Raw genomic sequence first — 24,063 nt, forward strand, 5'->3', positions numbered from 1 at the left:
AATATAACTAGGTCTTCTGTTCACAAACATCATCCATTAAATTAACTAGCTCAGTTGGTAAAGAATCTGCCTGCAATGCAGGAGACCTTTGTTCAATTTCTGGGTCAGGAAGACCCGCTGGAGAAGGGATAGGCTATCCAGTCCAATATTCTTGGGCTTCCCTTGTGGTCAGCTGGCAAAGAATCTGCCTGCAATGTGGGAGACCTGGGTTCAATTCCTGGATTAGGAGGATTCCCTGGAGAAGGGAGAGGTTACCCACCCCAGTATTCTGGCCTGGAGAATTCCATGGACTGTATATATAGTCCATGGGGTTGCAAAGAGTTGGATACAACTGAGCAACTTTCACTTACATCAAATCTAGATTTAAGAAACTCTTGAACTTTTTATAAAGTATAATAAAGACTTCTCATTACATCAGTGAGGTATGTTTAAAGGACCAGGGTGTTTTGAATTAAAGTTAAAACTTTGTCCTTAAGTATTCATTTTATTCCTATTCAGAATACTCTTAATATAAGGGAATTTCTTGGATAAGTTCCTATTGTATTCTTAAAAACTCGCTGGATTTGAAATGAAAATTATTTTAATTACCATGACAGAAAAATCAATATATTATTTCTTTCTGGTAGTTTGTTTTATATGAGTTCTTTTAAGAAGTGAAATTATATCGGATATAACATATGCACATTATACAGTTTTAGCATGTAAGTGGTAGCTCAAGTCATAATGATAGCTCTATTTTATAAGCTTTATTTTAAAACAAAGTATCTAGTCTTTCTGCAAAGAGAAAGCGGTACTAAAAATAGATTCTTAGTTTTCTACATGTTCTCTTTCCTAGTCTTTGTTCTTATGCTTTGTCTTTTCCATTCCCTCCTGTTGATTATTTTATTTTTTAATTAATTTATTTTAATTGGAGGCTAATACTTTACAATATTGTGGTGGTTTTTTCCATATATGTACATGAATCAGTCATGGGTGTACATGTGTCCCCCATCCCGAACCTCCCTCCCCATCCCATCCCACTGGGTTGTCCCAGTGCGCCGGCCTTGCGTACCCTGTTTCATGCATCAAATTTGGACTAGTCATCTATTTCACATATGGTAATACACATAGTTCAATGTTATTCTCTCAAATAATCCCACCCTTGTCTTCTCCCACAGAGTCCAAAAGTCTGTTCTTTATATCTGTGTCTCTTTTGCTGTCTTGCATATAGGGTTGTCGTTACCATCTTTCTAAATTCCATATATATGTGTTAATATACTGTATTGGTGTTTTTCTTTCTGAGTTGCTTCACTCTGTATAAAAGACTCCAGCTTCATCCACCTCATTACAGCTGATTCAAATGATTATATTATTTTAATTTAAACTCTGTTTCCAAAATTCTTACCTCCAGACAGTTGTTGAGATGGGGGAAATAAAATTGTTGGACTGGGTGACATTTTACAGAATATACTAAATGTTTCACAAGTTACATGGATACATTTTATTTAATACTTTTTAAAGCATTTTCTCATTTAATTCTTATAGCAATCCTTGAAAACAAGCAATAATATTATATGCCCTGAATCTTACAATGGAAGAAACAGATTTAGATTTATAAACGGAATAACACATGAGATTATAATTAATAAGGGACTTATAATTGAAACACAGTTTCTAATTCTGTCTTAATGCAGTCTTAAATTTCATGTTTTGACTTCTCTGTAGGGATAAATGACATGAATCTAAAGCTTTAGATTATCCAAAATTCATTTAAATTTGGCTTTAGAATGTTTTCTGTTTGGTCACTATTAAAACTAATATGTAGGTTAAAACTAATATATAGGTTGAAGGTGAAAGATTGGTGTGATAATGAGAGCCTATAAGAATAAAATCCAGTGCATTTAAATGACAAGTGAGCCCCCCTTAAGTATACTGTTGAAGATAATTGAGAGTTCATTCTAAAAGTCTAGGACAGTTCTCTCCAATGTGATAGTTGTGAGACAGAGCCTATAAATATTGCAGGTAATGAGATCCAGTGATTAGCAATAATTAAAGATTCATATTAGCAGATTTTGGAAATTATTTTCAAGTGATTGGACTCAGATTAATGTTAAACATAAGCTGTTTACATAACAGTATATAAAAGTCTATTGTAATTAATCAATACATAAAATTGATACTGTTAGTACTAGTCATTTCTACAGATTTATGTTTTTACATTGGAAAGGAACCTTAAATTCTTATGCTTTCAAGCTTTTCCTAGTTGTTATTAATAGATCCCTTATCTAAAAAGATCAAATTTCTGCCTTCTGAAAATAGACACCCTTTTATCATAAGTTATATACAAACTCATACTTGCTCATTCCTGTTCACATTAATAAAACTAGTGGCATAAATAAATAGATGACATTTATCATCATTTATATATGTCTTCAAATCTGGTTATATAAAAAATAGTTATTTTCAAAACAATCATAAAAGAATATTGAACTATAAAATAAAGGAGTGAAGAAGAATCTGTGCTTGTTTTTTGTGGAGTAAAGGCTTTCTATAGTTCCTAATTTATGATTCTAAGAATCAGCTGACTTTGAGATGGTTATGCATTCTTTGGCAAAACAGATCTGAAAGCTGTCACTAATTCTGTCATTTATTCTCATTGTTTTCACTGTGCACTAAAAGATTAACAGTAAAAGTTGTATTTTGGAAGATTGACAGATTGTCTAGGCGTATGCTACCTTAGTTCCACAGTCAAATGCGTTTTGCACAACGCAAGGTACACAGTGTTTTTCAGGGCAACAAAATAAGTCGCACATCATTCCACACTGTCCAGACAACCTTCTTTCAAGCCAGGAAGATGAAAGAACTAAAGGTCAGTTCCAAATACAGTAAGGTAAAGAAAATGAGGCCACGTATGAGACAGTAGGAGAGAAGGAAGTTGGAAGAGCAAGATGGCAGGAACAGAGAGTCTGAGATGGAACCTTGAGATTGCCAAATTGCTGTTCTCAATCTCATTTATTTATGGTCCCTGAATTTAGGAGCAAATTTGGAAGGAGATGAAAGTATTCTAAGCTTAGAAATAATTGAGCTCCTGATAGTGATTGTGGGAACCACATATTCAGTGTGAATAGTAATTTGCTTATTTGACAAGATTTGAGTTTGCTCTATTCGTGTATAAAATCAGAGTGATACACTTTATAAATGCCAAGTCACATTGTTATAAATTCCATATAAACCGTAGGCATTTACATTTGGTCCTCCATATCCAGGGATATTCACAGATTCAACCAACCATGAAATGAAAATATTTGGGGAAAAATTTCTAGAAAGTTTTAAAAATAAAAACTTGAATTTGCTACATGCCAGCAGCTGTTTACCCAGCATTTCCATTGTGCTAGGTTTTTATTTATTTATTTTTTTATTGAAGTATATTTGACATACAGCTTTGTGTTACTTTCAGGTGTAGAGCAAAGTGATTTAGTTATATATGAGTATACATATATATTATTTTTCAGATTCCTTTCCATTATAAGTTATTGACTTTACTTCCTTGTGCTATAAAAAAGGTTCTTGCTGTTTATCTTTTTTTATACATACTAGTGTATGCTTGTTAATTTCAAACTCCTAAATTATCCCTCCCCCACTTTCCCCTTTGATAACCATGTTTGTTTTCAATGTTTATGAGTCTGTTTTTGATTTTGTAAATAAGTTCATTTGTAATAAGTAATCTAGAGATGCCTCAAAGCATTTGGGGGGATGTGCATAGGTTATATGCATATACAGTACCATTTACTATAAGGGTCTTGAACATCCATGGAATTTGTATCCATGGGCAGGGAGGGTTCTGGGATAGTCACCTGGGGAATAGAGGGACTGCTATGCTTAATTAAGTATAGGTCATTTATGGAAAATTACCACTTTCTCATGTCATCAAAATACAAAAGACTGACTGAAAAGAATGTGAGGAAAGCCCATGTATTTTGGTTTGCATTTTGCTTATGCTATAAGGAAAAGACTTAGTTCTTTTCCCACTAATCTTCTCATACAGGAGCTTTTTAGCCATAGGCGATGGTTTTGAGGACTTGGTCTTCATGATGAGAGATGATGGGGAAGAACGTTTTCAATCTTGGCAGAATCCTGATTGTCTCCTCAGTAGTGAGTATTAGACAGACATCAGGACAGGGAGAGGTCAGTCAGACAAAAGGAGATATACAAAAGTGTTCAGTTCAGTTCAGTCGCTCAGTCATGTCTGACTCTTTGTGACCCCACGAACCGCAGCACGCCAGGCTTCCCTGTCCATCAGCAACTCCCGGAGTCTACTCAAACTCATGTCCATCAAGTCGGTGATGCCATCCAGCCATCTCATCCTCTGTCGTCCCCTTCTCCTCCTGCCCTCAATCTTTCCCAGCATCAGGATCTTTTCCAATGAGTCAGCTCTTTGCATCAGGGGGCCAAAGTATTGGAGTTTCAGCTTCAGCATCAGTCCTTCCAGTGAACACCCAGGACTGATCTCCTTTTGGATGGACTGGTTGGATCTCCTTGCAGTCCAAGGGGTTCTCAAGAGTCTTCTCCAACACCACAGTTCAAAAGCATCAATTCTTTGGTGCTCAGCTTTCTTCACAGTCCAACTCTCACATCCATACATGACCACAGGAAAAACCATAGCCTTGACTAGACGGACCTTTGTTGGCAAAGTAATGTCTCTGCTTTTAAATATGCTATCTAGGTTGATCATAACTTTCCTTCCAAGGAGTAAGCGTCACTCACAAAACCTTATTAACTATTTTGCTTGTGACTGACTCTCATACAAGTTACAGAGAAATCAAAAATTCTTCTAAAAACTACCCCCCAATCATTTATATTTTCTTACATGTATCAGCTTGCAATTCAGTTTCTTGTCATGATCTTACTGTATAACTCAGTAATTTTCTGAAATAAGCAACTATTCCTTTTTTTCCAGACATGGTTTAAAAAAATAACATTTTCTTTTGAGAAAAGCACCTACTTGGAATTTGGAAATAAAGACAGTAATGTATTTTTAATATTGGTCTGAAAAAATGAACATCTGATCCCCTGAGAGAAATAATATTAAGCATACTCATTTTATAAAAGAAGTAAAAGTGTTAAGAGAAATAAAATATATAAACTGTCTGTGATTATTCAGAGTTTAATTTGTACGCTTTTCATTTGGTGAATTATTCATATGCTTTTATTCTCTTTTTTCATCTTAATGCCTACGTTTCTCTATTTTTCACACCTCCCAGAAAAAAAAGTAGATTACAAATGCAGAAACAGAAGAAAATCCCCAAATCATATTCAAAATATTTGTTTTTAGAATAGAAAGTTAAAAAAAAAAAAAACTAGCATAGTAGGAAGTAAAATTACTAGGAAAGATCAGAGAGTTCTGAGCAGCTATTTTAAGTGTTTTAATTGATAGTCTTTTGTTTCAAATAGATTTTAGTCTAGAGTACTAATACTTAGGACTCTTTTGTTTGCTGTTTAAAACATGTATCTATTAATAGCTATAAAGTTAATATATCTCTATAAGTAGAAACAAGTGAATATTAGAAATTTTGAGGAAACCTTATAATTTCAATAAATGTAGGTTCCCTGCAAGTTGGAAGATGGACTGATCACCTTTAATGATCACCTGTGACAGCCATATGAAAAGAAAGTCCCTTGGAATATGGCAGGATGATAGATTGGATACAAATTACAGTTCTTAGGTAGAGTAGATCCGCCTTCTCCTGAGAGACAGTAATTTAAGATGATCCTACTAAAATGTAATGAGATGGTAATGAAGCATAGTAAATAAAAAGTGATACAAGATGTCTTATGACAAGGATTTGATGGTCTTATGTGCTAAGGGGCGGGGGGTGGTGCAAAGGTAAGAGCGAAGGAGAAAGATTTTACTTTTGAATTATTTTATAAGTCAAACCTCCCACTGTTTCAGTATTTTCCAAGAGGCTACCTGCGTAGCCTGAAAAGATAGAAAAACCCTAAATAGTTCCAGAGGTCCCAACTGAGCACCTAAAGTGCTCGCTGTGTTCTTCGCAGCAGTTTCTTAATAAGAATTCTAGTCTCTTTTTCAGTGGTTCTTCCTACCTTCTTAACTTACAACTTTCTGCATCTTGGGGTCAAAAAAGTCCTTGAAGAGAAAACCATTGCTAAATATTGGGCTTATATCCCTGTGCCTTTCTTCTTTCCAGAATCCCTGCTGCTCAAATTTTGGTTTCTTTGGCAGCCATGAACTGCAGTTCGTTATTTATAAATATTTATTGATTATCTATTACATACCAAGTACTGGACTAAAAGCTAGTTAAGAATTGAGAACAAAAACAGATATGGTCTTTGCCTTCATGCAATTTAAAATCTACTAGAGGACTTCCCTGGTGGGTCAGAGGTTAAAGCATCTGCCTCCAATGTGGGAGACCCAGGTTCGATTCCTGGGTCGGAAAGATCCCCTGGAGAAGGAAATGGTAACCCACACCAGTATTCTTGCCTGGAGAATCCCATGGACAGAGGAGCCTGGCGGGCTAAAGTGCACGCGGTTGCAAAGAGTCAGACACGACTGAGTGACTTCACTTCACTTCAGAGGACAGACATATCAAGTAATTGCTTAAATACAAGTAGAACTGAAATTGAGATAAGTGAAAGGAACTACAAGGTGCTGCAAAACCATGTATTAGGTAAAACTGACTTTGCTACGGAGGTCAGGAGATGACACTTTAATTAAGGATGAGTAAGGGGAGGATGGACGTGAGTCTCAGTGAACTCCGGGAGTTGGTGATGGACAGGGAGGCCTGGCGTGCTGCGATTCACGGGGTCGCAAAGAGTCGGACACGACTGAGCGACTGATCTGATCTGATCTGATCTGAAGGGGAGGAGGCAGAGAAGACGATGGCACCCCACTCCAGTATTCTTGCCTGGAAAACCCCATGGACGGAGGAGCCTGGTGGGCTGCAGTCCATGGGGTCTCTAGAGTCAGACACGACTGAGCGACTTCACTTTCACTTTTCACTTTCATGCATTGGAGAAGGAAATGGCAACCTACTCCAGTGTTCTTGCCTGGAGAATCCCAGGGACGGTGGAGCCTGGTGGGCTGCCGTCTATGGGGTCGCAAAGAGTCGGACATGACTGAAGCGACTTACCAGCAGCAGCAGCAGCAGCAAGGGGAGGAGGAGAGTGAAGAGCATTCCTGGAAAAGGGGGCACAGGTGCTAAAACTGTGTACCATGGAGAGAGTAAGAGATGGAGAGATGACCCGTGTTCCTAAAATGAGATAGAATTTTGGGAAATTCGATGTGTGATAGGTAAGATAATGCTGGAGGCCAGTTTATGCAGTGCCTTTTAAGCCACGCTAAGAAGCTTTGTCTTCATCCTCAGCACAAGAGAGGTCTTTGAAAGATTTCAAACAAGGGGATAATACAGTGAGAAATTCTTATTGGAAACAATGACCTGTATTTCATTAAGCATTATAATGTCAGTTTTGCTGTTGAAGAGTCTAAAATTCAGAGAGATTATCAGATATTCATGATCATAGCCCTATTAAGTGATAGAGTTGAGATGCAAACTCACACCTCTGTTTCTTGGCTTAGTGATCCTCTCTTTAACCCAAGTTGCTTTCTGTGAAACAAGAGCACACATGGAAAGGACTTAAAGGTAAACACTGCTGGTTCAGTTTGATGACCCCTGGAGAAGAGAGGTCAGTCTTAAGCTCTGTATTTTCAAACTAGAATAAAAAAGACCAAATTGGTGGAGAAATTGATGTTATGGCATATGGGGAATAGCTGCAGGAACTAGGTAACTTTCTGCTAAAGAAGAGAAAGATGAGTGGTTGTATCATGACAATTATCTTCAGATATTAAAGAATACAAATTTACTCTACAGGGCTCCATAGAGCTAACCAAGACCAGTGGGGTTGATGTACAGGCAAGTACATTATAGGGTCTTAGAAGAATTCTCTGGGGATGGGTGTTGCCAAACTCCAGGACTGTAGTAGAATTTTTCTATTATGTAGAATATATGAGCAGAGCTTGATTGCTACTTGTGATCTACATTACAGAAAAAAATTATCCTTGGAGCAGATAAATGAATCCTGTGACACCTAATAGTTCTCCCAACTCATTTCTGTGATTCTCTGATATATAAATAATTAAATGTAGTATTTTGAATTTAAAATAAAATTTTAATTTTTAAATGAAAAAATAAATTGTTTAAAATGAAAAAAAACAAGTATAAAAATATACTAAAATGTCTATAAGGCAAATAAATTTTCTCATATTTCAAATTACTCTTTAAAAAATATGTCTTCATGTAAAATGATTTTTAAAAGCTGAGTTCTATGTACTGTGGCAAATCAGACATACCAAGTTATATAAAAAAGATCAATTCCTTGAAAAGCTTTATTGAGAAATATTGATAATTAATTTAAAAAATTAGACATGCTATAAATTGCTGTATATGTACAATAAATGGAGTTTTATTATCCAGTTTTAATGTCTAACTTGATCTTTGCTTTAAAATTGATTCTTCCTTTGTTAGAATGCTGCTGCTGCTGCTGCTGCTAAGTCACTTCAGTCGTGTCCAACTCTGTGCGACCCCATAGACGGCAGCCCACCAGGCTCCCCCGTCCCTGGGACTCTCCAGGCAAGAGTACTGGAGTGGGTTGCCATCTCCTTCTCCAGTGCATGAAAGTGAAAAGTGAAAGCGATTAGAATAAGGCATTGCTAATCTGCTCAGCATGAAGCTAGTAATGTTTCAAAAAACTACAGAGAGCATTGTCCTGTTAAAAAACAAAAAACTATAAATGTTGAAGTTTTTCAGGTGAAGAATGATACCTGCAATCTGAGATGTTAATTTGTGATTGTTCACTGAGGCCTGTTTTACAGCCTTGTTACCAGTAATGAATATACCTTTTGCTTCTGCCACCAGATGGCAGAAGTAGGCATTATTAGCTAGGAGTTTACAGTTAAAGTGCTTTCATATTTTTTAGGTAATTGAATTAAATCAAAACAGACAATCTGAATGTTTTTAATAGCTCTTGTGACAAGTTTGGTAATGGTAAGATGGAAAATATTAGCCAAGTGAGACTTTAGAATTAAATTCATTGTAATTTTTTAAGTATTCCCTTAGAATAGCAGCCACCTTTATTTAAAAAAAAAAAAAAAAGTTTCACAATGAATTTCCATGGACATGTTTTAATGCATTGTGTAAAATTTTAATTATTTCTTTATAAATTGCTGTGTCGATATAAAGGCAGTCAGTGGACCTATAAATAGGGGTAAATTTTAAAGCCAGTTGACTTATAAATAGGGGTAAATTTTTAAGCATTATGTACATGTAAAGGAAGAAATGTATAATATAGTTATTAAGATATTAATAGATGATTTAAAGGAAAATTTAGAAGTGTTCCAAATAAGATTCAAACAAGTGCATGTATATTAATATAAAATTACCTGACAAACCTTAATAAGATAAAAAGATATTAAAATTAATTTATCTAGATCCTATTACAAAAGGATACATGACTTCTTCAATAAATAGCAAATGCTGTGACTTATCAAGAGATGTTTTTAAGGATCAGGAGGCATTAACTTGTTTTCAATATCAATTTATATTTTTCATATCCATTCACATTTTCTGAAAAAGCCTGCTTCCTCGTGTCCTATTAACTCTTCAGCCCTCCATATCTGACTTATCATCCTACCCATGATAAAGGAAATGTTCATACCTAGTAAGTTTATCTGGTTAGAGTCATTTATAAGGACAGTTTCTTTGCCCCCCAACAGATTGTTTTGATTTTAAACTCACAGTAGCAAGTGACGAAGCTGACTGTGCTTTCCTTCTGAAAACATGCTGTTTCCTTGCCTTGCATAATACCACACTGCTCCATATCCCTTTTTACATTCCCTTTTATTTTAGTCTCTTTGGTGGGACGGGCTTCTGGTCCTTTACACTACCTGCAGATGTCAGAGACATAGAACAATTTGTTTTCTCTCTCAACATTTCTTTATGTGGTGTCATTCATTCTTTTGTCTCTAAAGGTTACCTCTGTGGTGAAGTCTCCCAGACTAGCCTATTCACTCCCACCCTAGCCCATTTATCTCCATTGACCTCCAGGCTCATATCAATTTCCTCCTTGAAATGATTGTCTTTTATTCTAGTATTGATACATTTCCCCTTTGGATGTCACTGACTTTATGTAGAGGCTAGATTAGTTTTACTGCATAGCCTTCTACTTTGTGGTAAAAATGTAAAAAAAATATGCTACAATAAAAACCACAACCTACATTTTTATCACAAGTTAAAACAAAAGATGACTGTACACTAGAGTGTACAGTTGTGAAGTATCACAACTCTCCTTCAGATGTAGGATATTTTTATGAGATAAATTTGTGATTTTATTAGCCAGTATAAATTTACAGTGACCTGTAAACTTTTTTGATCTAAAAATTTTATTTTGCATCACAGTTCAACAAACACACGTGCATAATGCATTGTTGTTGTTTAGTCGATAAGTCATGTCCAACTCTTTTGCAACCCCAAAGAATATAGCTTGCCAGGCTCCCCTGTCCATGGGATTTCCCAGACAAGAATACTATAGTGAGTTGCTGCTTCCTTCTCCTGGGTATCTTCCCAACCCAGGGATGGAAACCGTGACTCCTGCTTGGCAGGCAGATTCCTTCCCACTGAGCCACCAGGGAAGCCATATTGGGCTCCAAAATCACTGCAGAGGGTGATTGCAGCCATGAAATTAAAAGACGCTTACTCCTTGGAAGGAAAGTTATGACCAACCTAGATAGCATATTCAAAAGCAGAGACATTACTTTGCCCACAAAGGTCCGTCTAGTCAAGGCTATGGTTTTTCCAGTGGTCATGTATGGATGTGAGAGTTGGACTGTCAAGAAAGCTGAGCACCGAAGAATTGATGCTTTTGAACTGTGGTGTTGAAGAAGACTCTTGAGAGTCCCTTGAACTGCAAGGAGATCCAACAAGTCCATTCTGAAGGAGATCAGTCCTGCGTGTTCACTGGAAGGATTGATGCTGAAGCTGAAACTCCAATACTTCAGCCACCTCATGGGAAGAGCTGACTCATTGGAAAACACCCTGATGCTGGGAGGGATTGAGGGCAGGAGGAGAAGGGGACAACAGAGGATGAGACAGCTGGATGGCATCACTGACTCAATGGACGTGAGTGTGGATAAACTCTGGGAGTTGGCGATGGACAGGGAGGCCAGGCATGCTGCGATTCATGGGGTCACAAAGAGTCGGACATAACTGAGCAACTGAACTGAACTGAAACATATATAAAAATGAAACAAAAGTTTCACCAAAAACAATCCTTGAGTGTTAATTTTTTTGAAACATTTTTTTTTTAAAGCAGTCTTAGGCATACAACACATCTAATAGAAAGTACAGAAATTCCCCCATGTACCCCCTCCTGTTACATGTATAGCCATTATCAGTAGAGTGGTACCTTTTTAAAAAAACCAAAAATGAACTCCATTGAACACATTATAATCACCAAGGTGCTCAGTTCATCTCAGGGTCCACTTTAATGAAGTGAATAGTGTTTACATTCCATGCATTTGGACAGAAGTATAATGACATATAGCCTTCCCTTAAGGCTCTGATGACAAAGAATCTGCCTGCAATGCAGGAGACCTGAGTTCCATCCCCGCATCGAGATGGATATAATGACATGTATCCATCATTATAATATCATTCAAAATGTTTTCACTGCTCATAAAAAATTCTGTACTCTGTATTCCTCTCCCCATGAACCTCTGGCTACTATTGATCTTTTTACTGTCTCCATAGTTTTGCCTTTTCCAGAATGGCATATAGTTGGAACCTATTTTTAATTTTTTTCTCTCTCCTTGAAAAGAGAGGTTCAAAGCCCTTATAGGACCATTTATGGCCCACCAGAACCAAACACACTCTAGGTGGCAAGGTTCCCCACTGAATACTGTAGCTTTTCTTCCAGTATCGAGTCCTGTCCCACTGGTCCTGCCTAGCAGCCACGTAGAGGTACAGGGGTCACCCCCTAGTTATTCATAGGAAGGTCATACATTTTGTGTCCCTTGTCACAATGAACCCACATTCCTGTCAGCTGTGTTGTAAGCACATGAGCCATTTCTTCAGGTCCCCTTCTGTGAGCATACCCACAGAACTAAGATATTAATAAAGGATTTTGAAAATTTATTTCTGTATAGAGCAGAAGTAGCTATACAACTGAGGTATGATTTAATTTACCAATTAGACTATTCAGGGCTCAAATGTAAACTTGAGCTAGTGCGTGCCTGCTCAGTCATGTCTAACTCTTTGTGACCCCACGGACTGTAGCCCACCAGGCTCCTCTGTGGGATTTTCCAGGCAAGAACACTGGAGTGGGTTGCCATTTCCTACTCCAGGGGATCTTCCCAACCCAGGGATTGAACCTTTGTCTCTTGAGGCTCCTGCATTAGGTGGACGGGTTCTTTATCACTGCGGTCACCCCAGTGCATGTTAATTCACACATGTCTTAATTCATAAATTTTTTAAAGTAGGGATTCTTAGTTTATACTAGTTGTTTTTTATATCAAAATACTATGAACTTGCATATATCTCTAATGTATATTTTACACTTAGTGTTTAATCTGGCTTGGAGTGGGAAACTGCCAAGGGTCATTCTCCCTGCAAGGCTAGTTAGTGGCCTATGACATGTCTTGGTGTGAAATATTTTGCCCAGCTGAAAACAGGAATGCAGCAATGGAAATTCTGATGAGAAGAATGTGAGATATCCAAATTTTGGCAAATTAAAAAATTTTGAGAATTTAGTTGTAAGTCCATAAGACATTATGACATTGTAAGGCAGGTGTGGAGAAAAAGAGTAAGGGGCACAGTCAGGAAAAGAAAAGGGAAATTTATTAGAGGAAGATGATAGGGTGATTGGCCCTTAAGAAGAACCAGCATCTGCCTTTCTGACAGGGTCTTTCTTATACCCCGCCAATGAAAAATTCTCTGAAGGGATGGTTAATTTTTAGCCTGTAGCTGAATCCTGCAGTCATGTAGCCAGAGGTCTGGAATCCGGTGGTCTCGTAGCCTTGAGAAGGTAGATGGCAGTGGGAAAACAGAATGTTATTTGGGAAATTTGGTCAGTCTCAAGGGTCACTGTGACTTTATTCTTTGTGAGGTCAACATAGTGAGCCATTTTAACAATGAGCCCCCATGTAGGCCCTATCGAACGTGAGCCTTCAGAAAAGACAAGATAATATAAAAGATAAAAGTCTTCCAGAGAATATATTTATCTCCTAACTGTATCCAAATGACACAGATGTGGGGACATGTCACCTCTTCAAAGAAGGAAAATCTCAGGTTAGCCATTTGATGAGAGAGTTTGAAGATACAGAGAACACATCAGAAGGGCTTGAGAAAGGAAGTCAGCATAGCAGGAAGATTAAGGAACAAAGAATATCAGAGCATGAGGGTTTGGGAAAATATTTGCCTTTAGTTTGGTGGTGGAGGGTTGCTGGGATGGTGGCATAACTAATATTACTTGGCTTTGAAGCCAAATCCAGCATGTGAATCTCAGCATTTTGGGTGAAGTAGAAAAGAACAGCTTTATTGCTTTGTCAGGCAGAGAGGGACACAATGGACTAAATCCCTCAAAACTGGAGAGGATGGTGAGGAATTTCACAGTAATAGTTCAAAGAGGGCATGATCAGCTCATGAGCATTCTTCTGATTGGCTGGTGGTGAAGTAAGTGGGAGTCAGCATCGTCAACCTTCTGCTTCCAACGGGTCTGGGATCTGTGTGCTTGTGGGCAGGTAGTTAACTTCTCCCACCTGGTAGGGATTTCAGTATCTGGAAAACAGCTCAAAGATACTGACAAACCTAGACAGCATATTAAAAAGCAGAGACATTACTTTACTGACAAAAGTCTGTCTACTTAAAGCTATGGTTTTTCCAGTAGTCATGTATGGATGTGGGAGTTGGACCATAAAGAAAGCAGAGTACCGAAGAATTGATGCTTTTGAACTGTGGTGCTGGAGAAGACTCTAGCATCAATCCTTAAGGAAATCCTAAAGGAAATCAGTCCTGAATATTCATTGGAAGGACTGATGTTGAAACTCCAATAATGTGGCCACCTGATGCGAAGAACGGACTCATTTGAAAAGACCCTGATGCTGGGAAAGATTGAAGGCAGGAGGAGAAGGGGATGACAGAGGATGATATGGTTGGATGGCATCACCAACTCTATGGACATAATTTTGAGTAGGCTCTGAGAATTGATGATGGACAGGGAAGCCTGGCGTGCTGCGGTCCATGAGTTTGCAGAGTCTGACACAACTGAGCGAATGAACTGAACCTAACTTAGGGGGAACCAGAACATGCCCGGAGGCTGCATTTTTGTTTCTTTTGACTGTTCCTCCCTTGCTTTTCAGCATCCCCTCCCTTCCCTAATTAGCAACTGTTTGAACCTGCTTCTTGGTACTCAAGGAAGATCTTGGAGGCTTAAAGAAGCCTATTTCCTTTAATGAAAGAAGCCTATTTCCTGTAGTCAAAGAAATGGGAGATACAGAAAGGCTGTTGTGTCCAGGAGCCCCACAGGGTCATGCTTGGTTTCAGCTTCAGGTATTCGGATATCGGCTTCAGATGTTTTGATTGTGGAACTGGTTGAGAGTCTCAGATAATATCTGGTCTACTGTTAGTAGGAATGTGAAGGTGCTGATACTTCAAACTTGTTCTCAGTGTCTTATTGTTCAGAAGTACATTTCTATTCTGGAACAGTGAGCAGGGTCCTGTAGGTTTCCTAGGTGGCTCAGTGGTAAAGAATTCGCAGGCCAACCAGGAGAGGTGGGAGACTGTTTGATCCTAGGTCAGGAAGATCCCTTGGAGGAGGAAGTGGAAACCCACTCCAGTATTCTTGCTGGAAATCCCATGGACAGAGGAGCCTGTAGGGCTACAGTCTGTGGGGTCTCAAGGAGTTGAACATGACTTAGTGACTGAGCCCAGTGATGAGTAAGGACTACTGTAAGGACTGTGGGGTAGCGTTTGGCCCTCCTTTTGGTCCAGGCTTGTGTACAATGTGGAGAACAAGAGAGAATTAGTGATAAACTTAGGCCACTCTGGAAATCTTGTTTTCTTACTTTTATTAGCTATGAAAAGGAAGCAATAGTTAATGCATATACTTTTAAGAAGAATTCAAATGTGTTATTATTTAATTTTTACACTTTTCTGCTTATTTTTAAGAAAACACTTCTTTCCTGTATTAATAGTGTAAACGTTAGGGCTTGTCACTCAATGTACTTCTTGGGAATACAAAATCTTTTTTATTTACTAATGACTATAATTAAGGTACATGTTTTCTAAAAAGCCAGCAATTAGGCTCCATAATAAACATATGGTACTGTTAGCTGTGAAGACAAGCCAGGGCACGATGAGGGTTTGCTTTCCTTTCTATTTCCTTCCAGTTTACATCCTTGTAAACCTCTTGAATACCCCGTGCCTGTGTATGCAAGTGTGCTTCTGCATGTAATATGGTCATGACAGCACAAGAGTGGTAGGCTGTCAGTGCAGTGAGGAGGACCAATGCTCTTATTTGATGACAAGCTGGGAGTTTTCCTCTTTGCTTTCTCTTCTCCATTCCTTCCCATCTTTTCTTCTATACCCCAGCACACTTCACTCCTGAAAAGAAAGGAGATGAGATGAAAAGTATAAGTTCAGCTAGAAAAAGAACAAAAGGCAAATGTGCCCTCGACTCCTGAGAAGGAAATGCAGTCTCCCAAGTTATGATGTTTAGTCAAGCAGGTGATTGAGGCCTGAGATGATTTTATACTGATAATAGATAGATAGATAAAATATTTATTTTTTGTTTCTGTTGTTTAGTCACTGAGTTGTGTCTGACTCTTTGTGACCCCATGGACTGCAGCACTCTAGATTTTCCTGTCCTTCCCTATCTCCTGGAGTTTGCTCAAACTCATGTCCATTGAGTTTATGATGCCTATAATCCTAACATAAAATGAGCTGTAACTATCAGTAAAATTGCTAATGAATGGCTTTAGCATGGTAGGTCACTGGGAAAAGTCAATTACATCCCTACTTGACCTCCCTAGGGAATAGGGATGGGCCCATCCAATGACACCCCACTCCAGTAATATTGCCTGGAAAATCCGATGGAAGGAGGAGCCTGGTGGGCTACAGTCCATGGGGTCTCTAGGAGTCGGACACTGCTGAGCAACTTCACTTTCACTTTTCACTTTCGTGCATTGGAGGAGGAAATGGCAACCCACTCCAGTGTTCTTGCCTTGAGAATCCCAGGGACGGGGGAGCCTGGTGGGCTGCCACCTATGGGGTCGCACAGAGTCGGACACGACTGAAGCGACTTAGCAGCAGCAGCAACAGCAGCAGCAGCATCCTTGAAACTGTATGGAGGTGGCTGGACAGTATAGGTTGACTGCTGCAGGCTCCTCAAAGAGGTTCAGGCAAGTTGAAAGAATATAGAAAGAGAAAATACGTAATCATGATTTCAGGGTTAGGGGCAATTCAACAAAAGCTAAGGAGTGGGTATAATAACAGGAATCAAAAGCACAGCGAAGCTGAGATAGGGACCAAAAAGGTGGAGGTTCAGAGTCACATAATGAGAAGAACTGGGGTCCTTTACTTGCTTAAGTTCAGTTCAGTTAAGTCACTCAGTCGTGTCCAACTCTTTGAGACCCCATGAATCGCAGCATGCCAGGCCTCCCTGCCCGTTACCAACTCCCGGAGTTCACCCAGACTCACGTCCATCGAGTCAGTGATGCAATCCAGCCATCTCATCCTCTGTCGTCCCCTTCTCCTCCTGCCCCCAATCTCTCCCAGCATCAGAGTCTTTTCCAATGAGTCAACTCTTTGCATGAGGTGGCCAAAGTACTGGAGTTTCAGCTTTAGCATCATTCCTTCCAAAGAAATCCTAGGGCTGATCTCCTTCAGAATGGACTGGTTGGATCTCCTTGCAGTCCAAGGGACTTTCAAGAGTCTTGTCCAACACCACAGTTCAAAAGCATCAATTCTTCGGCACTCAGCTTTCTTCAGAGTCCAACTCTCACATCCATACATGACCATAGGAAAAACCATAGCCTTGACTAGATGGACCTTTGTGGGCAAAGTAATGTCTCTGCTTTTGAATATGCTATCTAGGTTGGTCATAACTCTCCTTCCAAGGAGTAAGCGTCTTTTAATTTCATGGCTGCAGTCACCATATGCAGTGATTTTGGACCCCCCCCCAAAAAAAAAAGTCTGACACTGTTTCCACTGTTTCCCCATCTATTTCCCATGAAGTGATGGGACCGGATGCCATGATCTTCGTTTTCTGAATGTTGAGCTTTAAGCCAACTTTTTCACTCTCCAGTTTCACTTTCATCAAGAGGCTTTTTAGTTCCTCTTCACTTTCTGCCATAAGGGTGGTGTCATCTGCATATCTGAGGGTATTGATATTTCTCCTGGCAATCTTGATTCCAGCTTGTGTTTCTTCCAGTCCAGCGTTTCTCATGATGTACTCTGCATATAAGTTAAATAAACAGGGTGACAATATACAGCCTTGACGTACTCCTTTTCCTATTTGGAACCAGTCTGTTGTTCCATGTCCAGTTCTAACTGTTGCTTCCTGACTTGCATACAGATTTCTCAAGAGGCAGATCAGGTGGTCTGGTATTCCCATCTCTTTCAGAATTTTCCACAGTTTATTGTGATCCACACAGTCAAAGGCTTTGGCATAGTCAAGAAAGCAGAAATAGATGTTTTTCTGGAACTCTCTTGCTTTTTCCATGATCCAGCAGATGTTGGCAATTTGATCTCTGGTTCCTCTGCCTTTTCTAAAACCAGCTTGAACATCAGGAAGTTCATGGTTCACATATTGCTGAAGCCTGGCTTGGAGAATTTTGAGCATTACTTTACTAGCGTGTGAGATGAGTGCAATTATGCGGTAGTTTGAGCATTCTTTGGCATTGCCTTTCTTTGGGATTGGAATGAAAACTGACCTTTTCCAGTCCTGTGGCCACTGCTCAGTTTTCCAAATTTGCTGGCATATTGAGTGCAGCACTTTCACAGCATCATCTTTCAGGATTTGGAATAGCTCAACTGAACTTCCATCACCTCCACTAGCTTTGTTTGTAGTGATGCTTTCTAAGGCCCACTTGACTTCACACTCCAGGATGTCTGGCTCTAGGTCAGTGATCACACCATCGTGATTATCTTGGTCGTGAAGATCTTTTTTGTACAGTTCTTCTGTGTATTCTTACCACCTCTTCTTAATATCTTCTGCTTCTGTTAGGTCCATACCATTTCTATCCTTTATCAAGCCCATCTTAGCATGAAATGTTCCCTTGGTATCTCTAATTTTCTTGAAGAGATCTCTAGATCTCCCCAGTCTGTTGTTTTCCTCTATTTCTTTGCATTGATCACTGAAGAAGGCTTTCTTATCTCTTCTTGCTATTCTTTGGAACTCTGCATTCAGATGCCTATATCTTTCCTTTTCTCCTTTGCTTTTTGCTTCTCTTATTTTCACAGCTATTTGTAAGGCCTCCCCAGACGGCCATTTTGCTTTTTTGCATTTCTTTTCCATGGGGATGGTCTTGATCCCTGTCTCCTGTACAATGTCATGAACCTCATTTCATAGTTCCTCAGGCACTCTGTCTATCAGATCTAGGCCCTTAAATCTACTTCTCATTTCCACTGTATAATCATAAGGGATTTGATTTAGGTCATACCTGAATGATCTAGTGGTTTTCCCTACTTTCTTCAATTTAAGTCTGAATTTAGCAATAAGGAGTTCATGGTCTGAGCCACAGTCAGCTCCTGGTCTTGTTTTTGCTGACTTTATAGAGCTTCTCCATCTTTGGCTGCAAAGAATATAATCAGTCTGATTTCGGTGTTGACCATCTGGTGATGTCCATGTATAGAGTCTTCTCTTGTGTTGTTGGAAGAGGGTGTTTGTTATGACCAGTGCATTTTCTTGACAAAACTCTGTTAGTCTTTGCCCTGCTTCATTCCGTATTCCAAGGCCAAATTTGCCTGTTACTCCAGGTGTTTCTTTATTTCCTACTTTTGCATTCCAGTCCCCTATAATGAAAAGGACATCTTTTTTGGGTGTTAGTTCAAAAAGATCTTGTAGATCTTCCTAGAACCCTTCAACTTCAGCTTCTTCAGCATTACTAGTTGGGGCATAGACTTGGAATACTGTGATATTGAATGGTTTGCCTTGGAAACGAACAGAGATCATTCTGTCATTTTTGAGACTGCAACCAAGTACTACATTTCGGATTCTTTTGTTGACCACGATGGCTACTCCATTTCTTCTGAGGGATTCCTGCCTGCAGTAGTAGATATAATGGTCATCTGAGTTAAATTCACCCATTCCAGTACATTTTATTTCGCTGATTCCTAGAATGTCCACATTTACTCTCGCCATCTCTTGTTTGACCACTTCCAGTTTGCCTTGATTCATGGACCTGACATTCCAGGTTCCTATGCAATATTGCTCTTCACAGCATCGGACCTTGCTTCTGTCACGAGTCCTACCCACAGCTGGTATTCTTTTTGCTTTGACTCCATCCCTTCATTCTTTCCGGAGTTATTTCTCCACTGATTTCCAGTAGCATATTGGGCACCTACTGACCTGGGGAGTTCCTCTTTCAGTATCCTATCATTTTGCCTTTTCATACTGTTCATGGGCTTCTCAAGGCAAGAATGCTTAAGTGGTTTGCCATTCCCTTCTCCAGTGGACCACATTCTGTCAGATCTCTCCACATGACCCGCCCGTCTTGGGTTGCCCCACAGGCATGGCTTAGTTTCATTGAGTTAGACAAGGCTGTGGTCCTAGTGTGATTAGATTGACTAGTTTTCTGTGAGTATGGTTTCAGTGTGTCTGCCCTCTGATGCCCTCTTGCAACACCAACCGTTTTACTTGGGTTTCTCTTACTTTGGGCATGGGGTATCTCTTCGCGGCTGCTCCAGCAAAGCGAAGCCGCTGCTCCTTACCTTGGACGAGGGGTATCACCTTACTGCTGCCCTTCCTGACCTTCAACGTGGGATAGCTCCTCTAGGCCCTCCTGCGCCTGCGCAGCCACGGCTCCTTGGATGTGGGGTTGGTCTTCCTGGCCGCAGACCCTGGCCTCGGGCTTGGGGCGTGGGGTAGCTCCTCCCGGCCGCTGCCCCTCACTTCCGACGCGGGGTAGCTCCTCTAGGCCGTGCTTAGCGTGCCGTTCGCAGCCGCCTGCACTCAGTAAGTGAGTCACAAAGAAGAGAGAGGCCAAGAGACAGGAGGAACAAGTGTGCCATCACTTGAGAAATACCCATTTTCTAGAACTGGGACTTAGGAGTAGAGTGAAGTTGTAAGAGCCATGTGTACTGAATTGCCTGTGCAAATGAAGCCAGATATTTGTCTCTGACCCGATAGCAGAACCAAGTCTGCAGCTGGGGGCTAAGAGACTCAGCTCTGGTAATGGAGAAAGAACAGGAAACCTAGTACATTGTTACAACCAGAACATATTTTAAAAAGTAATTAGAATTGAATTTGAGAAAAATGTAATTCTTTCAGCTATTGTTCAGTAATTACCTAGGGGCGGGAGTGTGCTTGTTTTGGGAAAGAAGGTGCAGAGGAGTATAGAGAATTGGTTCTGGGGAAAAAAGAACCACATTTTTTATCTCAGAATATACTAAAAGTTTTATCTCTGCTAACATCTGTAATATTTGGTATCCAAATATTTTAATGCTGCTTAACCTAATAGAGAAATTTGATTGATTGATTAATTAATTAATATAGCAGTTATTATTGTCTTGCCCTTTAATTCATGTAACAAGGGAAAAGCTATCTCACCTTTAGGAAACTGGGATGAGTATTAAAAAACAAAACCTGTTTTGTCTCCTTGTTTTGACACACTGTTTCTTATGTTATTAACATTTTAAAAATTTGAAATAACATAATATAAAAGTTTATGAGTTGTATATGTTTATAAAAAGAAAATAGGATTTTAAAAGATTGAGGAACTATCAATCTACAGTTTCTCATTTGATAAGCAAAAAAAATTAAAAACTGTAAGAGGTTATAAAATTGACTCTCTTTCATGATTTAAACATTTTTTGAGAACTTCTGCTTTACCTTAAAAAGAGAAAACCCATGACAAAGTTACTAACAGTAAGAACAAGCCAGATAAACTACAAAATCATAGCATTTTGTATGCCCACGAGAGAACAAATGTTACAGGAAATCAGATGAACTAAATTCCAAAAGGTGACAGCACCTTCAAAGAGAATCAAGACACACAAATGATATCACCTTTAGCAGAGCAAGGAACGAAAATATGAAAACTGCACAAGTAGGGAAGAAGTAAGGAATGAAAACTTCAATGAGTTCTTAAAGGTCAAATGTTGGCTAGTATAGCAGACTAGAATCCCTAGGAGTCCCACATCCAAGGTGAAGCAACCAATCTTTTCCATAGATTTCTATCCTGTGCTCACCAGAAAGATTTGGGCTGGGCAGGACATCTGAGAGAGCTCTCTTCAACAGTGCATAGACAAAAATCTCCATCTGCTTTCCACACTGAAATCTCATTGCAGCAAAAGCCATCTGCTGCTGGAGGAATGGTAGGCAACCCACCTGTCCCCTTTTCATAGGCAAAACTAAGTGAAAAGTGCATTAGTTGTTCAGTCATGTCTGACTCTTGGTGACTGCACAGACTGCAGCCCACCAGGCTCCTCTGTCCATGGATTTCTCCAGGCAAGAATACTGGAGTGAGTAGCCATTTCCTTATCCAGGGGATCTTCCTGACCCAGGGATTTTTTATCATCTGAGTCACTAGGGAATACTTTCATAAGCAAAGGTCGGCTGTAAATGGGGGACAGATCAAAGTGAGTTATTTACCCTGAGAGAGGAATAAGAAATGAGTTCAATTCCCGATTCTTGTGCTGATAAAAGGCAGAGGGTTTGTGCCACTGGAGAAATGCAGGAAGCTTGCTTATCTGATAGTCCTCAAAGATACAGAACATAATTTAGCTGCCATCAAGTGGAAGGGCAGAAGTTCTGCCCTTGAAGCATATATGTACAGGCATGCCTAAGACTGAGGCTGGACCAGGAAAGTTATGAGCTTTGGACCAAGTAACATGCAGCATACAATAGTCTACCGCCAAGGTGGAGCAAGACCATGGAGAGAATCTCCCTCTGTGTGGCAGAGAGTGAAGCAGAAATACTGGGAAACACTCTTGGGTATAGCAAACCTCACAATAAATACAGGAAGCAGCAGTACACCACTAGAGGAATTCAAATCTCTGTGACGAAGTGAAGGTTAACTACAGCAACAACAAAACTTATGCATCAGACTGACATTAAGGACCTGACTGAAGAACTGCGTCCATCTCTGTGTGTAAATACTGTTTATGTCAGGCTCTATTTGCAGTAACCTATGACACCAAAAAAAAAAAATCCAAAAAAACCCCTTATCAAAAGATAAAGTAGTAATAGTTTTTTATATTTTTTATTTTTTAAATTATAAAAATATGATAATATGTTTATAGGAGATTTGGAAAATTCAAAACAAAGTTATGTAGTTCCACTATGTATTAAAATTGTTCACTTTAAGTAGATAAATTAAGATTTTTAGTTGGAGTTTCAATATCAAGCTCTCAGAAATTAATAGAACGAATGTGCAGAGAAGTAGAAGAATATAGTTGACCTGAAAAGCATTATGAACCAATTTGACATAATTAAGATTTATGCGATTTTCACACAACAGTAGGATACAAATTCTATTCAAGTTCCCATAGGCTATAAACTAGGAGACACTGGAACATATCCAGAGACAAAAGACCAGGTGCAGAAATTTCATGGTCTAAAGGTATTGAAATCATTCAGAGTCTGTTCTCTTATTACTGTGGAATTATGTTAGAGATCAATATCAAAAGATATTTGAAAATAACCCTCATATCTAAAAGTGCAGTGTCACCTTTACCAAGAGAGATCTTTGACTTAGCAAAATTAGCCATTGAAAGCCTCAATAACGTTAGAAGATTGAAACATTACAGAGGGTGATTGCAGAGAAGAAAGTGTTTAAACAAGAAATTAATATCAAAATGAGAAATTAATATCAAAGATATTTTGAAATAGCTCATGTGTTTGGAAGTTAAATGTTCACTTTAAAATAATCACTATATATAAAAGCCAAAACAAGGAAAATTAGAAAATATTTATAATAGAATAAAAATGAAAAGAGAACTTATCAGAATTTGTTGCATGTAACTGAAGCTGCTCAGTGCAATTAAATACAATGTGGAGTTTTGAATAATGTATAAAAACAAATAATGGCCACTAGCATAAAATTTTGTGATATTTGAACAAAATCTGTACTTTAGTTAATATTACTGTATCACCTGTTAATTTCCTGTCTTTTTAAACAACATAATATTTCATTTTATTCTCAGAATTGGATTAGAAGTTTCAGCTTGAGTTTTTTTTAATCACTAAGATAATAAACTTTCTAGACTCTTAGCACTAATAGTAGATGCCAAAATACATGGAGCTATATAAAAATTTTAAGTGATTATAAATTAGAACTATCTCTTTATATTCATACCAAGTCAAACAGTAGGATAAAAATGTCATACATTTTTTAGCTAGGCAAAAATTCATAAGTTTTCTAAAATATACATACTGCTTATATCTCTATATATGTTTACAAAAGCTTTTATACTATGCTTGATAGACTTGAGAAAGAACATTACTAAAAAGGGGAAATTGGAAAACAAGCTAAATGAAATGGAGTATTTAATATGAAATAGAAAATGTTAAAGAAACTATATAAAAGTATAAGATCATCATATAGTCCAGTTGTTTTTAGATATGACTGCTCATTAGAAACACATCTGGAGCTTTGGAAGGAAAAAAAGCAACCCAAAAAACAATACTTGGGCATTTGTTTTTTTTTTTTTTTTTTTTTCCAGAACACTCCAAGATAATTTTGATATGCATTTGGATTTTAAAAAATGATTATAAGTTTTTCTATTAAATGGTAGTTTTAGTGATATAGAATTATATAAAATTCCATTATTTTCAGTTGACCAATCATGATACAAT

The 24,063-nt window shown here is 38.6% G+C and overlaps 1 protein-coding gene and 1 non-coding gene across 3 annotated transcripts in view; one reads left to right on the forward strand and one right to left on the reverse strand.

Annotated features, from left to right (window-relative positions):
• Positions 1-24,063, forward strand: part of SPAG16 (sperm associated antigen 16) — a 1,079,093-nt gene that overhangs the window by 445,318 nt on the left and 609,712 nt on the right. The gene's annotated exons all lie outside the window — the stretch shown is intronic.
• Positions 12,020-12,145, reverse strand: LOC139179254 (small nucleolar RNA SNORA11). Its single transcript, XR_011563649.1, has one exon. It is a non-coding gene; the product is annotated as a small nucleolar RNA SNORA11 (small nucleolar RNA).

This window comes from Bos indicus, chromosome 2 (genome assembly GCF_029378745.1).
Source record: "Bos indicus isolate NIAB-ARS_2022 breed Sahiwal x Tharparkar chromosome 2, NIAB-ARS_B.indTharparkar_mat_pri_1.0, whole genome shotgun sequence".
In the NCBI taxonomy this organism is placed as follows: domain Eukaryota; kingdom Metazoa; phylum Chordata; class Mammalia; order Artiodactyla; family Bovidae; genus Bos; species Bos indicus.